Here is a 20,807-nt window from a genome sequence, read left to right as displayed (position 1 = left end):
GATGGTTTATCCAAATTGCCTCCTGTATGAGACTGCTACCAGTGTTAATTTGAGTGCTATTTTTCTAGGTATTTCTACAAATTTTCTTTTTAGAGCCTCATAATAATGCTGACTGTAACATAGGCTAGATAACTCTAAGTATCCATTTTATCATTAGGAGCCCTGAGGTTTAATTCCAAGAAGTGCAATGCCATGACTGGAGAATGAAACCATTGATTCATGACCAGCAGCATCAGGATTCAGGTCCTTTTCCACTATAAAGTGCTAAGTGCGGGCTTCCCTGGTGGCGCAGTGGTTGAGAGTCTGCCTGCCGATGCAGGGGACACGGGTTCGTGCCCTGGTCTGGGAAGATCTCACATGCCGCAGAGCGGCTGGGTGTGTGAGCCATGGCCGCTGAGCCTGTGCGTCTGGAGCCTGTGCTCCACAACAGGAGAGGCCACAACAGTGAGAGGCCTGCGTACCGCAAAAAAAAAAAAAAGTGCTAAGTGCTATCTGCCTTCTGCATCCCTACCAATGAGTGTGCAGCATGGCCAGATGCAGCCTCCACATAGACGAACTCTGGATCAAAAAGGAGGCAAGGGGAGGTGAGAGACTGCAGAAAAACCACATCTGCTGGAAGCTGCACTTCATGCCCAGTGAGAAGAAATGGGGACCAAGCATTTTCTAGATCACATGCTTGGACTACTGTAAGAGGCACTATGGGATGGTGGGAAGTAGGCAGGAGTTGCAGAGATCCAAGTTCAAAGCTGAGTTCTGTTGCTCATGAGCTGTGTGACTTGGAGCAAATTTCTGAACTTCTTGATGCCTGGCTCTTCTCACCTATAATACAGGATATCTAGTCTACCTGGCATGGTAGGTCTTCCATAAATAGCACCTTTCTTACCACGCCTGCTGCTTGCAGCCACCAAGTCCTTTCAAGGCCATGAAGTTCAGTTTGAACCAACAGACCTGTTATTCTCCTTGCCCATCATGAGTAGAGGCTAGTACATGCTCTTCCCATCCAATTCCCTACAGGCCACAGACAATCAAAACAACCCTACATCTAACAAGCACACTGAAATCTGCTCTCCAGCACTTTTCTTTTGGCAGCTAGTAGATTTTTTAAAAAATAAAATAAAAAGCCTGCCATGTCTGGTCTCCTTCTTCCCTTTAGCAAAGATTAGACCAAAAAGAAAGCAATTTAGGGCCTCCCTGGTGGCGCAGTGGTTGAGAGTCCGCCTGCCGATGCAGGGGATACGGGTTCGTGCCCCGGTCTGGGAGGATCCCATGTGCCGCGGAGCGGCTGGGCCCGTGAGCCGTGGCCACTGGGCCTGTGCGTCCGGAGCCTGTGCTCCGCAACGGGAGAGGCCACAACAGTGAGAGGCCCGTGTACAGCAAAAAAAAAAAAAAAAAAAAAAAGAAAGCAATTTAACAATCATTAGGCAAAGTAGGAGTGGCTCTTTATCTCTTTTTATACCAGAAGAGAAAGAGATGGTTGGTTATTTCTGCAATCATTATAAAATGTGCTTCAAGTACACACACTTGACACAAACCTGGAAATGAAGGGTCATGTTGAGCAGAAATTTCTTTTTTTTTTTTGCTATATTTAACTGTAGCTATTATTATAACCATTCGCAAATATTAAGCACTTATTATATAAGGCATTAGTTTAGGACTCAGGCTCTGGAATCGAAGTGGGTTTGAAACCTGGCACCACCACTGACTTGCTGTGTGACCTTGGGCTGAGTGGTTAACCTCTCTGTACTTCGGTCTCCAGCTCAACAAAATCAAAATACTACTACACCAACCACAACCCGCGTGAGGCAAAAGAATATAAAAATCCATGCAAAGCAATTGGAAGAGTGCCTGACTCTTAAGAAAAAGTAGTAAATGTTAGCAATTGTGCTTAGTTATTACTGAGTGAACCTCATAGGTCTTGAGAGAAATGTGATAAATAAAGACTGGTTGGGCTAGTTAAACTCCTGAGAGCTTGACATAGCATTTTATAATAAAGTCAATGAAAAACTCTCCCATACTCATGTTGCCTGCTGCTACCACAGGAGAGACAACATCCTATCACCACCTGATACAGGACACACAGCAATTTATGAGAAAGCCTTCTCTCTGGCTCTGGACCGAGTGCCCTGATTATTTCTACACTGTGCAAAACTAACCATTGCACTTTGCTTCGAAAAAGATTTCTTTAAGTCTCGTAACTCAGTTCCGAGCACAGTTTGACCCCCCTGTGAATGTTTCCTCAATACTGAAATGTCTTAAAAAAGACTGGTACCTCACCCTATTGCATGGATGTGGTTTCCCTATACCTCTCTGAGATCCCACCCTACAGATAAAACCCTCTTCTTCTGGGGGCATTTTACTGTACAAGCAGTCCAACTCCCATCTAAGATAACCCAGAAAACATATTTGTGTTCCTTCTGGCTAAAATGCAATTATTTTTATCTTGAATTGTTCTAGCACAAAATGGCATCTTAAAAATTTCATTGTATTTACCTTATCTACCTCCTTATCTTTGTTTCAATAATGTTACTAATAATATAGCTCAAATTATATAACTATAAGGTAACTGTCATCAGATAGACACTGATCACAACAGCTCACATAACTCATTTTCATCTGCATAATAATGTCATAAGGTCATAATAATAGTTATATAATATTAACTATAATATAATATATTGTATTATAGTTGTATGATATATTATATAATATCATATAACTATTATTATGACCTTGTCAAAGGTGATAAAACTCAGACAGAGAGAATGTAAGTGGCTCAGGATCATAGAGCCAGAAAGCAGAGAGCCAGAAGCACACATACCACTATATTAAAGTTGAATTCCTCCCTTCCTTTCTGCCTTACACCATCCATCCGCCCTTTTATCTATCTGCCCATCTCCTCCTCCAGCTATCAACCAATCAGTAGAGGGGAAAGAAGGAATTAAAGCATTTTCTTAGAAAGGAATTTGGAATTTAACTAATTCAAATATATCAGTAGGATTTGGTGGTTGTAAAGTGCTCACTTGCAGTAGGCTCAGCATGGCATGCATTATTAAAGAAACTGCTTTAAATGAGTGTCAATTTTTCGAAACGTAAAGACTGCCTCTATTCAAGAAACCCAGCAGACTTGAAGGGATGCATACAATATAACTATACAGCAGCCACATTACTAAGCTATGAACATTATATCTGAAAGGAAAGAGATAATCAACAATTATTCTTTTCTTTCAGTAAGAAGAAAGCTAGGTAGGAGTATGTCTAAACTATCTTTCCTTCCTTAATGAAACTGTTATTGATTTTTCATCCTACTGAATCACTGCCTTGAAGCAATTTCTTTTACCTGCAGGTTCTCACATTTAATTTGGGTGTATGCTTAAGGGAGAGTTTATCAATAAAAGCTCCAGAGGAATGCCAAAAGGTTTGTATTAGGAAGAAACAGTGAAAGCAATTCTATGAATTTTGTTAAACATAAAGATGATCAAAGAATTACTAATGAATGGCATTTAAAGAGCAATTTCAATGTGAATCTGGGTCATATCAACATAGTTATCACTCTGAATGTTCTCAGTGGGTATAAACATTAAAAATTTCCATGCACAAAACATAAATTTGATACTGTTAGAGGAAAGGGCAAATATATTTGTTCACCAACAGCTGGGCTTCAAGCTGACCAAATTAATATCTCCCCACATTCTTTCAGCATCATCCCTTATTATGTACCTGTTACTGAACAAAGCATGATCTATGTATTATCTCATTTGATCTTATAATTCAGGTACCATCAACCACAATATTATGCACAAAGATACTAAGGCACAGAGAATTTAAGAAATTTGCCCCAAATTATATAATTACCAAATGGCAGAGCCAGCATTCAACCTCATGTTTGTGTGTTTCCAGAACCCACATTCATAACTCCAGGAACAGTTTGTATACACAAAGTACTTTGATTCTCTACCATGTACCAAAAAACCTCTGAATAAATAAATATTTTCATAACATTCATCAATGCTTCAGGACCATGAATTTTTTTAGACTTAATGAAGCTATATTTGCACAATGTGACCAACCACAAAACCCATGTGCAATGTTAGAAAATGCTCTTGGGGTTCAACCTACTTTAGATTCTCAAACATATGCTGGAACCATCAAATCCCACACGGAGATGACTAAGTCCCTCTCAGAACACTGCCCCTTATCCCTAAAAGTGTGCCACCTTCTAGAATGACCCCACAACAGAAAGGACTAGTTGCAGGACCACCTGCATGGTGACTTTTCTCCGCCCCTCCTCTCTGAACTCTCCCCTCATTCTCTCCTGCTTCCTCTCCTGCCCCACACCTCTTGCTAAACTATACTCAGTTCTAAATGTTTATAGGTCAAGTTGTTTTCTCCCTCCTGGATTAATTTCTCCAGAGACAGATGACACACTATTTGAGTTCTCTTTCCCTGGGAAGCTGTTCCAGGAGTCCCCAAACCAGCCCTGATCTTGAAAGGAGCTCAAACCAAGGAAGATACCTCCCCAAAGACCCCAGAGGGGCCCTAGCAGTCAATATGAATCTGAGAACATGACTGTCTTCTCTGCCTGCCAACAACTCCTTCCTATGCCATTCTACTCTCAAGGTTCACAGCAAGTCATTCCATTATGCCAGTAATTTGTGCTCCCCCCCCCAAGGAAATCATGCAGGAAAATGAAAGTGACAATAGCCAAGACCAAAACAAAACAATCAGTAACAACAGAGAAGGACTTAAGTTGTTTGCCGTATTACAAATACTAAAGTATCACATACAATACATTCAGATTTATTCATTTTGAACGTTGATGGAGCATGTTCTCAAAACCTCCATTAACAATGCCATCCACCTTTCCCCTTTATTTCCTATATGGTTTTTGACTATATGTTAGACACAACCTGACTAGTATTCAGGGTTTCATAGATCAATAGAAGCTCAAACTGGATTTTCCAAAGTCTCGTATGTATTTTGTCATGCATTCATTCTTCTATTCACTACACATTCATTAAGCTCAAAACTGAACAATAACACTGGGGTGCATGTATCTTTTTGAATTATGGTTTTCTCCAGATATACGCCCAGGAGTGGGGTTGCAGGATCATGTAGCAGCTCTAGTTTAAATTTTTTAAGGAACCTCCATACTGTTTTCCATAGTGGCTGTATCAATTTACATTCCTACCAACAGTGTGGGAGTGTTCCCTTCTCTCCACACCCTCTCCAGCATTTATTGTTTGTAGATTTTTGGTGCAAACGAACTTATTTACAAAACAGAAATAGAGTCACAGAAGTAGAAAAAAAATTATGGTTACCAAGGGGGGTGTAGGGATAAATTGGGAGATTGGAATTGACATATTCACACATATTCACACTACTATATATAAAACAGATAACTAGTAAGGACCTACTGTATAGCACAGGGAACTCTACCCAATACTCTGTAATGACCTATATGGGAAAATAATCTAAAAAAGAGTGGATATATGTACATGTATAACTGATTCACTTTCCTGTACACCTGAAACTAACACATTGTAAATCAACTATACTCCAATACAAATTTTAAAAAAAAGAATATTCTACTTCAAATTCCAACTCTACTACTCATCTGTTTCCTCAGATGTCATACAGAGATAATAATCTCATAGGATATTTGTGAGGATTCAATGAGATAAAGCATGTAAGAGCAACCAGGGATGTAATAACTGGTCAATCAATATAAATAGTATCACTGCTATTACTTCTAGTACATTTTGTGGGAATTTTTATAAGATTTTTCTTATATGTGATTAATTTTGTGCATGACACAGTATCTTGTGTAGCTCTAGAGATTTTTAAATGAGCCTAGGAAGCAAATTTTGGCAGCTCTACTCAACATTTCTCTGCAAAAAAAAAAATTAAAACTATTAAAAAAACATGAAGTGTTTTAAGTCAAAGCTGTCTCATAAATTCTCTGAAAAGATTAAATGAAAACTGAATCACTCAATTTTTGAGAACTTTAAGATACAAAATTTTCAGGCAAATATAAAAACTTCAGAAAAATGTTTTTTCATCAGATATAGCTGCCTATGTCAAATTTCCTCTACTATTAGTGTCACGCCTATCACCTAAAATACTGCACCAAAGGAGAAGTGCCACTGCTTAATGCTGGTGACATTTATTCTTCAGCTTGAGAAGGCAAAACAAAAACCTCCAAACTGAAATATCTGTAGGCCAGTGAAATACAGCAGTTGTCTTTTCAAAAGAAAGAGAAAAAAGACAATGTTTCATTATTTGAGACCGTAATTATTACTTCAGCTTCTCTTAAACAAAAGTTCTCAGGTTTTAAGGAGTTGATTTTCACTACTATAGCAAATTGACCAAACAGTTCATGAAAGTAAACTGTCAATTACTTCTAGGTGAACAAAGTATTAAGATAATAATAGCTTTTATTACTTAAAAATTAAAATTATCCCATGGCCCTTGTTTATCATATTTTCATTTTATCATTTTCTTGTTTTGTTTTGTATTTTCTCTCTTGGTTATCAAATATTGCTTTGAGGCAGTGCGCACAGCGGTCCCCCGGATCTGTCTCTTGCTTCAACGGTGTTTGGACGGAACAGACCCAGGGACGCCCTTTGCTCCAGCCTCCGACCACCCTCCAACTTTTTTTCCAGTTGCAACCTTCGGAGTCAGACCCTCAGCTATCCTCAGGACCAGCCAACACCATTTTTTGAGCTTAACTTCTTATCAACCATGAGCTCCCAGATTCGTCAGAATTATTCCACCGAGGTGGAGGCCGCCGTCACCCGTCTGGTCAACATACATCTGTGGGCCTCCTACACCTCCCTCTCTCTGGGCTTCCGATGTGGCTCTCTCTCCGATGTGGCTCTGGAAGGCGTGGGCCACTCATTCCGCGAATGGACCGAAGAGAAGCACGAGGGCGCCGAGTGTCTCTTGAAAATGCAAAACCAGGGCAGCGGCCGCGCCCTCTTCCAGGACGTGCAGAAGCCATCTCCCGATGAGTGGGGTAAAACCCAGGACGCTATGGAAGCCACCATTAACATGGAGAAGAACCGGAACCAGGACCTTCTGGATCTGCGTGCCCTGGGTTCTGCCTGCACAGAACCCCACCTCTGCGACTTCCTGGAGAGCCACCTCCTAGATGAGGAGGTGAAACTCATCAAGAAGATGGGTGACCACCTGACCAACCTCCACAGGCTGGTCCCCAGGCTGGGCTGGGCGAGTGTCTCTTTGAAAGGCTCACCCTCAAGTATGACTAGGAACTTTTGGAGCCCAGCGGCCTTTGAGGAGCCCCTCTAGCGTCAGGGCTTCTGCCTGAAGCCCGTCTCTGCAGCCACTGGGCAGCTTTCTAACCACCCTGGACCCCTCTCCCAAGCCTTGGACCAAATGGAAACAATAAAGCTTTTTGCAGAAAAAAAAAAAATTCTGATATAATGTAGGTGAGCAAGTGTATTGAAATGCACCAGCCTGTACAGATTTGAAAATAAAAAAACTAAATTTTCATTTAAAAATTTAAAAACAGTATTTCCTATCTTTGTAGCTGATTTAGTGAATAAAATCTGAAGACTACTTAATTCTACATCAATGTTTCCATTTTTGTCCATTTTTAATCAAAGATATAATGAAACCTTTTTCACATTTCTTACCTTGAAAATTTCTTCATGTGTTTAATTTTGCATATAAATGAAATCATCACAGTATTTGTCTTTGTCTGACTTATTTCACTTGGCATAATTCCCTCAAGGTCCATCCATGTTGTCTCAAATGGCAGGATTTCCTTTTTTATGGCTGAGTAGTATTCCTGTGTGTGTGTGTGTGTGTGTGTGTGTGTGTGTGTGTAAAACACATTTTCCTTATTCATTCTGCTGTCAATAGAAACTTAGGTTGTTTCTATGTCTTGACTATTGTAAATAATACTGTATAATACTGCAGTGAACATGGGGGCTCAGATATCTCTCAGGACAGTGATTTCATTTCCTTTGGCTATATACCCAGAAGTAGGATAGCTGGATCATATGGTAGTTCTATTTTTAATTCTTTGTGAAACCTCCATGCTGTTTTCCATCATGGCTGTATGATGACTCCCAAAATTTCAGGTTTATTTTATGTGACATCACCCCCACCTCCAATAAATCCTCCTTTTCTAGTACGAAACACACTGCAAGTACAAGAAAATCAAGGTGTGCACTTTCCCCACCCATACACCTTCCTCAACCCTTTCCCTCCCTCTCCTTCACTCTCCCCCTCTCTCTTTCTCTCTCTCTCTATACACACACATATATACATGTATAAGTATATATACACAATATATATAAATACACATACACATTCTTTTTCTTTCTACCCAATGTTCAGAACACACTTTGGAATACTAGAAATTTTTAACTTAGGAGGCTCTCATAGGGTATCTGCCTGCAACTGAACACAAAGAGTTCATCCCTAACCTCAGATTCCCCTGAAAATCCATCCCAAACAAGGGAAATAAGATGAGCAAGGGAATAAAGAGTATTTTAAAGACCTCTATTAAGAAATGGAGAGGAAATGAGAAAAGGGATCACAAAAAGCAGAGCAGAGGAAGTGGGGGAGACCAGTAAATGAGCTAGAATGCTGAGACTGGGTTCTCCCACCAGCGACTGAGAACCTCAGTTTATACTCGCAGGAAAATGCCACAGCTTGACTCTGCTGGTGGCTGGGAGTGTCTCCCACTGGTATGCAACATTCAGAGCCGCCTGCATGCCTCCCTACCCTCCCTGATGTAAAGAGGTTTTTCACGCCAGCCCCAAATGTCCTCTTCTATCAGACTCTCACTGTTTTTCTGTCTTTGCAAGAGACTACATGCTCCCTCAATTTTAGATAATCCATAATAATAATCTGTCTCAATGTATAATGAGGAATTTGCCTCAAATTGGTTATCATTGGTATATCTACCTACAACAAAAAGTGATACATTATTCCTGATATATGCTTTTTCATTACATACCAGAACATTCTATGGAAACTTGGGAAAGAGAATAGGTACCATCAGGATTAGGAAGGATGACTATAAACCTAGATATTAATTTAGGGCCAATGAAATGGTCTTTCTAATACATACAATAATTTGTGCAAAGCACTTAGCATACTGCCTAGTATACAGATGATGACAGCTCTTTTCTACTGTTCAAAGAAATATTTCTCATACAATCTTTGTATTCTCATAATGCTTTTGACATATCTCTATTGGCTTTTCTTTCTGCAATTGTCTGCTTATGTGCTATGCCACCAACTAGATGGTAAACTCCCTGAGAGCGAAGAAAAGGAAATCACCATTGTATCCTCAGGGCCTAGAATATGGTAAGCACCATGGCAACTGCCTCATAAATATCTGACAGCCAACTGAAGGAATGAAGGTAGAGTTCTGCAAACTTCACTACCAATTAAGTAGGATGATAATAAGAGCACCCAACCACTTATCTGAAAAGCTGGATTTTGATTCCTTCTCTACCAATGATTTCCTGCAATGTCCTAAGCAATCCACATGGAATTGGAGACAAAGACTTACCTACACATTCCCTAGGGTTGCTATGAGGATCACATTAGATAAATATGAGGAGGAAGGCCAAGGAGTCCATCACAGTCACCTCCCCTCCCACAGATTCAGTTTTCTTAGTTGAAAAAAATAGAAGGCGGTACCAGCTCCAGCATTGTATGAGTCTCAGGAATCCCTCGACCAACTACACTAAAGAAGTCCTCAGATGAATGAAAACAAAAAAATTAAATCAAATGAAACACACATTTGCTGGAAGCAAGAATTTTTTTTCTTTTCTCTCAGCTTGTGCTAATTCCTTTGTCCAAATTATTTCATTTGTTCCAAAATTACCTCCCAGTGAGATCCAAGGGCCAATAATTGAAGGTTCTTGGAGGTCTCCAGACCCCTCACTGCTTCTTTCCAACTGGGATGCGCCATCATTGCCTCAGCACCAGCTGCCCCACCCCTGGGAGGCCATAGATGGCCCCGGCCAAAGAGCAGGAAGCCTCAGCCAGGTGCCACCATGGTTTTCCCATGGCAACAGTTCAACTCTAGCTCAATTTTACCTCCTAATTTGTGCTAAATGTTTTAGTACATTATCCAATTTCATGTTTTAAAACAGCTTTCTGGGGTACATATGAATAACCCAGTTTGAAAGAATACGGTAGAGGCCATAATAAATGCTACGTAAGTGTTTATCAAGTGAATGAGGGAAGGAATACAGAGCTAAGTAGAAGACTGAGGCTAGGGGAGGGGGAGGATGCTCAAGTAGGCTAAACTCACACACTAGTAAGAACAAAGCTCTGACACAAACCAGTTTCATCCAACCTCCAAATGCCTTTGTGCTGGCCTAAACTGTAATGTCGGCCATTCTTGGCATTGATTTTAAGACGAAGTTTCCATTTATTTATAAAATAGAAATAGACTCACAGGCAGAAAATAAACTTATGGTTACCAAAGGGGACAGCAGTGGAGGGTGTGGGGCGTAGAGGTGGGGAGATAAATTATAGAGTCTGGGATTAACAGACACACACTACTATAAATAAAATAGATAAACAACAAGGACCTAATGTATAGCACAGGGAGCTATACTCAATATCTTCTAATAACCTATAATGGAAAAGAATCTGAAAAAGAACACATATATAGATAGATAGATAGATATAGATATAACTGAATCACTTTGCTGTATACTTGAAACTAACACAACATTGTAAACTTTTTCTCCTTTTTTCTTTTTTTAAATTTTTATTGGAATATAGTTGATTTACAATGTTGTGTTAGTTTCAGGTGTACAGCAAAGCCACTATAAATTAACTATGCTTCCATTTAAAAAAAAGAAACCAAAAAAATAAAATGAAGTTTCTCCCACATAAATATTGTGAAGTAGCTGCTCTCTTCATCCAGTTCCAGAGCTGCCAACTCTGGTCCAGATTCTCAGGTGCTCCTCCTCTGTCTAATGATGGGAGAGGAATCCTGACCTTCTGACAAGCCATTCTGAACATCTCTGCTATATTTTTTCATCTGTCTTTTCTCCTGAGAACTCCCAGCTGAATTCATTGATTTTTAGCTTCCACTTTTAATGACCTCCTACTATTTAGACTATAGAATGTGGCATGGGTACCACTAAAGTCCACCATCTGCCCCCTTATAGGCAGGCTCTGGTCTTTCCATCATTGGCTTATGTGGAAGAGGGAAGTGAACTGTACCTGAAATGGGGCGCGGAGGATGGACTGAGAGGCCCCATGTCCCATTCTGTCCCTGTTGCTCCAAGCTGTCTTCCTGGCCCTCAGCTTGCTCACCTGTTATTGAGAAGGCCAGGTCTGATGATCTCAAGGTCCCTTCCAGCTCTAAAATTCTATGAAAGTATTTGCTTAAATATATGTTTCATAATGATCCAAATAATCACAGTAACCTTTGAAACTACTAAAAACTAAATTGTACATTAGCTGACCTCTGGTGTCAGTACTGACATCGGTGTTCAGGCTGCTAATTTAATCATCCTACAATGTGGTCCCTAATCATCGAATAAATTAAGTATATCCTGCATTTGTCCTTTCCTCCATTTTTTAAGCTCTAGATTCTTTATCGGTGCCCCAATTTCCATTATAAGACAAGTGAACTCATCCCAGGTTAAAAGGCACCAATAAATTCAAAAAAAAAGCACCACTTTTAGGTCAACATGAGGGTATCAGATATCAATGACATATACTCCACATCTGTTCACTAATTCATCCTGAACACTGTTTCAACATACCATCAAATCTGATTTTGGTTCTTGGGTTCTGTAATAATTAAATCATTCTCCTGCTCTAAAAGCTGGCTCATCTATTTCAAAATCAATCAAGGACAAATCAGAGAGTCCAACAAAGATGGAATAAGAGATGGCAAATCCTACCTTTGAATGCATCCGTGGCTTTAATATTGAACACAAAATGATTTTCAAAAACACTTTAAAAAAAGTATCCTTGATTTGTGAAACTCCTGTTAAGGATGTTCATTTTTCTTGAGTATTACAAATGAAACTCCCTGGGGAGAATCTCTCCTTGTCAAAGTTCACCCTAATGGAAATGTCTTCAAAATATCAAAAGGACTTAAAGAGCTAAAGCGACTTCCTCAATAAATTTTAAAAATTTAACCTAAGTGCTGAGGAGTGTTTAAATATCTGTGAACTTCTTCTCAAACATTCCCTTTCCAGTCGTCTTGTTACCATCCTTTCCTGACCTCATTGTCTGTTTCAGAATGCAGTGATTAAGAAGAACTTTTGTATTCTCAGAAAAAAGTCCTAGAGCTTTAAAAGAAAAAACGTGAGAAGCACCGAGTAAGGGATATATTCTTAAAACATCCAAAGTTTTGCATCAATATAACTTAGAAGGAAATTCTTGGTGTTCTTTCAGGATGGGTCTTCAAGGGCCATGGTCTATTTGCTCCATGTTGCAATCAGTCAATGGCAGCCCCTCCTACTAAAAACAGGAGCCTGTCTTGCTCCACTCTTTAACTTTCACAGCATAGCACTTGGCATAGAGTAACGCCCAAGAACTATCTACTGCATGAATAAAACCTTAGCATTCAAGCATAAAGGCAGGAAAAAGAACCTAAGACATTTCAGATAAAAACTTCTTTATTAAAACCATCAGCAAATCCAAGGAATGAGAACACTTTCCTGATTTACAGAAGCACTGAGTAAAAGTTCTTATGATGGTCTTCAAAGTATCACGAATTTATACAATCCTCTCAACTCCATGCCTTATGAGAGAGACTTGTATATAAGAGACACTTTCCAAAAGAAGTATGCATGTGTTTTATTTATTCAGGGATGCACACCCACTCATTTACAGACTCAGAAACAAAACTCATTAAGTTTAAGCTCCATGCTAAAATCACAGCTGTACATTTTTATCTTTATTTCATCAAAATTTGAACCCACCAATTTTGATGGATGTTTTATTTTTCTCTTAAAAATTAAGTTTTCAGTCACTTCTAAATTGTCGTAAAATATTTATTTTAAAAATTACAGAGTGCATGAAAATGAAAGGGAGTGGTATGTAAAAGATATATTTAAGATGAAAAGTGTTCCTTGAAAATATGAAGTATCAAATAGATGTAAACTGATAAAGTATTAGATAAATAGACCCTTTTTTTGTTTGTTTTTTATAAAATGTAATAAAAGGTTTTTCTCAGTGGTCACACTGCTATAATATTGAAGATGTTTTCCACACTAAAATATAGAAAGGTTGTGTTGTGCAGTGGTGTGTGTGTGTGTGCCTGTGTGTGTTCTAAATTAAGTCATGGTTCTGAAGCAACCCTGATGCTACTGATCAATAACAACATGCAACTCAAAGGCACCCCTAGGGTAAAGGAGCCAAAGGAAACTTTCCAACTGTCACAAATAGCTTGTTACAAAGACAGAGGATGGTAGCAAGAACAGATACACTCACATAGGTGTGCACTAGGTTATGAGCAAGACTCAATATTTTATAGACCCAGTGGATAAGTATCATTGGTTTAGAAATCCTATTCTCAGCACTGGTGGGACACCATGTAAGGGTACAACTCTCCACTGCAGAGATGTCAGATCTTCATTCATGGCGTTCCGATTGGATTCTCTTTGAACATATGCCCTTTCAAGTGAAATTAATCAATCTCTTTATCACTCTCACTGCATCTGGAGCCATAATCATTACCCAACTGCTGAGAAAGAAATGAAACAACTAATTGCACAGGGAGTAGAGCTTAGTGTTCAGACCGGGAAAGTTTTTATTAAGTTCTAACTCGAAAAGTAATTTTTCATGACCAGCCATAGCAGACATGCTATGTGCAGGAGACTGCACCACCAAAGCAGCCAGCTAAGTATCCACAGGCATGTTATCGACATGAACTTATACTTTGTTTAAAGTATTCCACGACTGAATCTTAAATATCTTACAACACTTTACATGTGGTATTCTGGGTAGGAATATGAGAATCCTCTGACTCTCTGAACTTAACATAAATGCTGGTAAGCATCAAACACATGAATATCTAGTTATTGGTAATCCTCAAATTTCCCCACCAGCAATTTTAGGAACCCCGCCTACAACTTTAACATAAACCCAATGAAATGCAACGAACAAGATTCTCACCTACTTGCTACTTTTTGAACTTTTTAAAACCTCCCACTATTTCAGGATACTAAATATAGCTGTGATTCACTGGAAACTATAGGCGTCTTCTGAACAAAACCAGTTTATGTTAACTGAAATACACTGTCCAATTGATTTACCTTATAAAACTGGACATGTGTTCCCAGAAGAAAAGTTACAGTGTCAGAATACAGTTTTAAAATCACATTTAAGAAGGCAATAAACATCTTTGCACCATGCAGTTGAAATGATAAATAGTAGTTACTTGAAGCATATAATAATACACAATGGAGATAAATATTAAAACAAAAACAAGACACTTAACTCCCAAGAGGCTAGAATTATAGCGTACCAGGCATAGACTGCAGGATTGATCTTTAAACAGAGTTTTAAGAAACAGAAAAACAATACATCTTTTCCATTCAAACCAAGTACTCTCAAAAATATAAGCTAAAAGATACTGGCCAAGTTCTCCTATGTCTTAATAGTCTCTTCATTTAACTAAGGGTATTTTTCGTGACATCGTCCATTGGTACTTTAAAGGATGTTTTCTCTATTCATTTGTTTGCAGGAAAAAAGACTCTTGCCATGATAAGGTGCTAGGAGAGGCCTTCTGGACAAGAGAGGTAGCAGAGATCATTAAAAGGCTCAGTTCCCCCCTATTATACCCTAACACTACAAGCTTCTGTTAGGCAGGAAGTACTGCAAATAAATTTTACTCTTACATTTAATATCCAGGAAGTCCAAAAAATTCTACATAGCTCTCTAGTATCATCAACTTTAAATCAGGGAGTAGCTTAATCATCAAATAATAAGCTTAACAACCAATCACGGCACATACAAGATCTGTATTAAAAATACTGTATAGCACAGGGAACTCTGCTCGATATTCTGTAATAACCTAAATGGGAAAAGAATTTGAGAAAGAATAGATACATGTATATGTACAACTGAATCACTTAGTTATACACCTAAAACTAACACAACATTGTTAATCAACTATGCTCCAATATAAAATAAAATTCTTTAAAAATATAAATAAATTGTATTTCTTTGTACTACCAGTGAATAATCTTAAAATGAAATTAAAAGAACAACTTCATTCAAGATGAATAAAATGCTTAAGAATAAATTTAACAATAGAAGTATAAGGTTTATCCACTAAAAATTACAAAATATTACTAGGGGAAATCAAAGAAATGGAGTGACATTCCATGTTCATAAACCGAAGACACAATATTGCTAAGATAGCAATTCTTTCTAAACTGAACTATAGATTTGGCATAATCCCTATCAAAAGTCCATCAGGCTTTTATGCAGAAGTTGACAAACTGATCCTAAAATGGAAACAGAAATGCAAAAGACTCAAAATAGCAAAAGGAATTTTTAAATGAAACAAAGTTGGAGAACTTCCCAGTTATAAAATGTATTATAAAGTTATCAAGATAAGCTACAGTTAGCAAGACTGTGTAGTAATGGCATGAAGATAGACATTTAGATCAATGGAACAGAGCTCAAGGTCCAGAAATAAACCCTTATATTTATGGTCAATTGATTTTCACAAAGATGCCAAGGCAATTCAATGAGGAAAGTATAGTCTTCTCAATAAACAATGCTGATACAATTGGATATCCATATCCAAAACAAACAAAAAAAGAACTTAAACCCTTACCCACACCATACAAAAAAGAATTTCAAAATGTATCACAGACCTAAATGTAACAGTTAAAACTACAAAAATTTTAGAAGACAGAGGAGAAAATTCTTTGACAACCTGAATAAGGCAAAGATTTCTTAGCTATAAGACCAAAAGTACAATCCATAAATGAAAAAAATATTGATAAATTGGACTTTAAAATTCAAAACGTTTGCACTTCAAAGACACCACTAAAAACTGAAAAGGCAAGCCACAGACTGGAAGAAAATATTTGCAAACCCCATATCCAATAAAGGGCTTGTATCTAGAACATAAAAAGAACTCTTGAAACTCAATAACAAGAAGATAACCAATGCAATTTAAAAATGCAAGAAGGAATGGAGTAGACATTTCACCAAAGAAAATATACAAATAGCTAATAAATACATGAAAGGATACCATAATTAGTCATTAATGAAATGCCAATCAAAACTACAATGAGATACTATTTCATACTCACTAAAACAAATTTAATTGAAAACACAGACAAAACACATGTTAGCAAGAAATATGGCAAAACAGGAACCCTCTTATATTGCTGGTGGGAATATAAAAGCTATGGCCACTCTGGAAAGCAGTTTGCAATTTCTTTAAAAATTAAGCATCTATTTGCTATATAACTCAGCAATTCCACTCCCAAGAAAAATGAAAATGTCCACACCAAGACTTGCACACATATATTCACATCAGCATTATCCATCATAGCCAAAAAAATGGAAACAAGCCAAATGTCCATTGACTTGTGAATGGATTAAAAAAATGCTATATCAATATGATAGAATATGATACTATTCAGCAATATAAAGGAATGAAATATTGATATATGCTATAATACAGTATATATCAATGAAGTTCAAAAACATTATCCTAAGTGAAAGAAGCCAGTCACAAAAGACAACTTCCTGTATGATTCCATTTATAGGCAATATCCAGAAAAGGCAAATTCATAGAGAAAGAAACTAGATCAGTGGTTGCCTAGGGCTGGGGGTGGGAATGGGGATTAACTGTAAATAGGTGGTCATGATGGTTGTATATTGGTAAATGTAGTAAAAATAATTAAAATATACACTTTAAATGGGTAAATTTGGGTATATAAATTATACTTCAATAAAGTTGTTAAAAAGAATCATTCTTTCATGGTAATAATTACTGTATTATAACAGCATAGAATGCTGTAAAGAGAAGCCACCACTTGGCATAAAACATTTGTTTATCTGGATCATCAACCACCAAAATGATAACCAATTAACATGAAATCTAAGGAAACATAAAAAGTGGTATTTTTTTTGGCTCACAATCCCCTCTGTTGAGAATGGCAACACCATTAACAGTTCTAAGTTCAAAGTTTCAAACAAGGAAAACCAAAGACCTTTGCATAATGAAAATTTCACTAAAATTTGAAAGGGCACTGGGCTAGTGTTGGTTCTATCACTTAATATCTATGGTATTCAAACTTGGTTTCTTCCTGACCATTCCCAAAACATCTCAGGCTATTGTCAGGATGAGGTAAGATAAAAGAGAAGGTATTATAATAAAATAATTTTTGACCTTATCATCAAATATAAAGGTGTTGCTCACATTCTTGGTTTTTCTCATTCCAAATTTGAAGATGGAGGAAGTCAACCATATGGACCCATCTAAGTTCAATCGCAGGTTTGGTCAAATGGGCTACACATTCTTGGCTTTTAAGTAAGCTTTGAGACTGCATTCTGCCTGGTAATTGTATTGGATAGAATCTCCAGCTCTTGCTTTGAAAACAATAAAAGCATTCTATAAATGGAAACGTCAGGGGACAATATTATTGGAGATCCAATATTTGAAGCAGCTAAGGAAGGCCAATAGAAATAAGCAATAAAATGGAAATTTTAAAAACACTTATTTTAGAAGATAAACTTTAAAGTGAAGTAAAAGAATATCAGATGACCTTTTGAGAGAAATAATATTCCTTATACTTGCATGTCTATATATCTAAACTAAATTGTGTTCTACATGTCAGGCGGTGGGAGGGACAGGAAATAATCTCTTACAGTAGCATCCATTAAATAGCAATAAAAAGGTAGCATTAATTGAGTACTTAATATGACTTTGATCATGTAATACTTTGAGTATAGAAAATGTACTTTGAGTATGTAATACAGAATATGAACTATGCTTTACATAGACTTTCTCATTTATTCCCATTTTAGTGATGAGAAAGCAAAGGCGTAATGTTGAGGTCACACACCTTGGCTTAGTACCCAGACAGTCTGACTTTGGTACCTGTGATCTGAACCACCCCAGCACCCTACCTAATGTGTGCTGTCAGCATCTCTATTGTTTACAGGTTCTCTACAAATACAGCTAAGTAATTAAGACTCAAAACGGTAGTCTAAAAAGATTTAAAAGGAAGCCATTCCTTTTCAACATAGTGAGTATACTTAGCAATAAAAATCCTTGAACAGCTGCATTCAATTTAAAAAAATTATTAACCCTGAGGAAAAATCCACACAAAAAAACATACCCATATGTTATTCTTACCAGTTTCATTCATGAAGTGCATCCATGAATGAAATTCACCGTTGGGTGATAAAACTACTTCTTTCCACAGTAGCTTATTGTTTTCCTCATTTGGGGGAAAAATGATCAAGGTAAGAGGGTAGTAATATCACAGATTGCCTACAGGAACCACAGTCTGGCTACCATAGTAATTCCAAAGAATAAAAGAAACAAAAGGATGAGATGGTTAATTCATATGCATATATTTGCTATGAAAATATGCTTTAACAGTACATAGTATTAAAGAGAGTAGTAAATATGAATGGTGTTAAACATACATTTTGAAAATATTTCTCTGAGTAAGTCTCAGATATTACCTGTGGCACTAATGTCTGTAGCACAGATGTCACCTGTGGCCGTAAAGTTGGGGGAACTTTGTTGATATATCAAAATAACTGCACGAATTGAGTAAATCCATAACCAACCCACAAGAAGCTAGGCTTTTTCTCCTTTTTTAGTTCCAATCAACACTGCCTGTGATTCATGGTAATAAGATGATGGCCATGAAGATGTTCATAAAATAAGCTTTTAAGGTTGATTTATGAATTTGTAATACTGTCTTTTGGTCTTTAATTCATATTTCAATCCCACTTTGATAGGTCTGACTAGTTTTCATCTTTGACTTTCATACTTCTTTGCATAGAATCCTCTGTCTTCTTAGTTATGAAAAAATGAAACATCTTAAATATCAAAATTTCACCATGAAAGAAAAAGTTGAAGGAAGATAATTTCCAGGTGGCCATAAAGGAATTGTTCCATTGATAATCTGACCTCCAAGGAGAAATCTTCTCCCTATAAATCCCCAATCCAACAGCTCAGTCTGACACCAATCATACAGAGCCAATGAACATTTAGATTAAATTAAAACCAATTTTTAACCTGGGAAAAGTTTGGTTGGCCAGTGAATTTTATTATAAAACAGATTTTGTAGTACATGCTCAAAGAGAATAACTGAGTCAATCACCACAAAAATGAACATTCAACATCCTTTCTATTCCAGAATAAATAGCCTAAAACAGAAGTGACAGAAAGGTTAGAAGACTTCCCATTAACTTGGGGGACATGACACTTGTATGTATTTTCACTCCTTCCTAATACTCCCTTGAAATGACAGTAAAGGTATTAAAAGATAGAAGTCAATAAGGGCCAAAAATATAGAACTAGAGGTGGAGAATAGATAGCAATGAATTTTGGAACATGGGGAACAGGTAGAGGAGCAGTAAGCAACTTGAAAGTGTAAAGGAAGCTGAAGATTCTGCCTACAGAAGAATATGGTAACAACAACAGAAAAAACTAATTTGTACTTGCAGAACTCTGAGAAAGTTTGTGTCCTAAAGGCCCTAGAAAAAAGTAATAAGGCTTATGGCTTGAAATGGGGGATAATTAAAAGCCTGTAAATGGAATTAATTAGCCCCTCAGATCCCTTCCTCTGTCCCTTCTTCAATATTTGCAGGAAAACAGGCAACAAAATTCAACTCCTCAGGAAGATTTTTTTTTTTTTTTTTTTTTTTTTTGCGGTATGCGGGCCTCTCACTGTTGTGGCCTCTCCTGTTGCAGAGCACAGGCTCCGGACGCGCAGGCTCAGTGGCCATGGCTCATGGGCCCAGCCGCTCCGCGACATGTGGGATCTTCCCTGACCGGGGCATGAACCCATGTCCCCTGCATCGGCAGGAGGACTCTCAACCACTGCACCACCAGGGAAGCCCTCTCAGGAAGATATTTTTGAGGAGAGCACACAAAGTGAAAGACAGTGATGAGGTATCATATTCAAAAGAGAGGAATTAAGTGAAATGCTGAGGACTAAATGTTAAGCCACTTCTGCTAAGATTCTGCCTTTATTCTTTTATCAGTAACCCAGTGTAGGCAGGGTTCATTTCAGGAAACACTATGATAGTAAATTTCATGTGTCAACTTGACTGGACTACAGAGTGCCTGTAGTCCAGAGCGTCTGATGTTTGGCTAAACATTATTATGGGTGTATCTGTGAGGGTCCTTCCAGATGAGATTAGCATTTCAATCAGTAGACCGAGTAAAGCAGATGGCCCTCCCCAGTGTGGGTGGGGATCATCCAATCTGTTTGAGGTCTCAATAGGATAAAAAGACAGAGGAAAAAATAACTCACTCTCTGCCTGACTGTTTGAACTGAAACATTGCTCCTCTCCTGCACTGGGACTAGGACTTACATTATCAGTTTCCCTGGTTCTCAGGCCTTTGGGCTTAGACTGGAACTACACCAATGGCTTTTCTGGGACTCTAGACTTCTCAGCCTCCATAATTGCGTGAGCCAATTCCTTATAATAAATCTCTCTCTCTCTCAATTCCTGACTAATCCAAACACTGAATAGTCCCTGTTATGAAGACTGATAATCATGACTGAACCTATTTTCCCTTCTTACATGGCTGTCCAAGTACAAACTACATTTCCCATCATCCCTTG

At 37.9% G+C, this 20,807-nt stretch overlaps 1 protein-coding gene and 1 pseudogene across 2 annotated transcripts in view; one reads left to right on the top strand and one right to left on the bottom strand.

Annotated features, from left to right (window-relative positions):
- The window catches only part of THSD7B (thrombospondin type 1 domain containing 7B), a gene marked incomplete at its 5' end in the record, with an annotated part of 807,803 nt that overhangs the window by 769,912 nt on the left and 17,084 nt on the right, over window positions 1-20,807 (bottom strand). The gene's annotated exons all lie outside the window — the stretch shown is intronic.
- On the top strand, window positions 6,565-7,268 carry LOC309809740 (ferritin light chain-like; annotated as a pseudogene). The gene has a single exon. The product of its transcript is annotated as a ferritin light chain-like (transcript).

The sequence above is a fragment of the Mesoplodon mirus genome (genome assembly GCF_964341445.2).
Source record: "Mesoplodon mirus genome assembly, chromosome: 8".
Lineage (NCBI taxonomy): Eukaryota > Metazoa > Chordata > Mammalia > Artiodactyla > Ziphiidae > Mesoplodon > Mesoplodon mirus.
Note: the sequence above shows the minus strand (reverse complement) of the source record. Positions and strands in the feature narration are given on the sequence as shown.